This window comes from Eimeria mitis, genomic scaffold (genome assembly GCF_000499745.2).
Source record: "Eimeria mitis Houghton genomic scaffold, Emh_scaff2200, whole genome shotgun sequence".
NCBI classification, from domain to species: domain Eukaryota; phylum Apicomplexa; class Conoidasida; order Eucoccidiorida; family Eimeriidae; genus Eimeria; species Eimeria mitis.
Window position 1 is genome coordinate 5,541 of NW_013570527.1, and position 726 is coordinate 6,266.

Here is a 726-nt window from a genome sequence, read left to right on the forward strand (position 1 = left end):
GAAGAGGAGGAGCAGAGAGATATACTGGGGTGTATAGGCAGTGCATCGAGCTCAGAGCGAATACAGCAACAAAAGCCCTTCTTCTTAGCTTATTTAAAACAATTAGAGTCATAAATAAACAAAAAATAATTTATATTTAAAGAAGAAAACAGAAAAAACAAAAAAAAAAAAAACACACAATACACCCCCCCTGCTCGTGGCTCATGGCGGCGGGCTGGCGGCATGCGCTGCGGTGTCTGTGTAGCCTTTCTGCTATCTTGTGTTGTATTTTTATAAAAAAAAAAAGAAAATTGAGTTATTTAATTAATTTAATATATATTTCTCTTTTTATATTCTTTCTTTTTTTCTCTGTTTCAGCTAAGGGGGGCCCGCAACGCCGCCGTTCGGCAGTGTGCTGAGCGTGCAGGCTGGGGGTTTTGTTGTTGCGTTTTGTGTATAAATTTATTTCTTTTTTGTTTATTTTAAACAATAAAATTAATAAATTAAATATATTTTACTCCCATTTCGATGGATAGGTGTAGTTGACTGCTCAGCAGCAACCAGTCAGGCCCCAGCAACAACAAACCCTAAACCCTAATAAACCCTAAACCCTAATAAACCCTAAACCCTCGTTGTTATAGTATTAGTATTTGTATATTGTTGCCGCATATATAATTCTTTGTGTGTGTGTACTGCATCACCCCATGGTGTTTATATCCTCTTCTTGCTGCAGCTGTCCTGTTCACG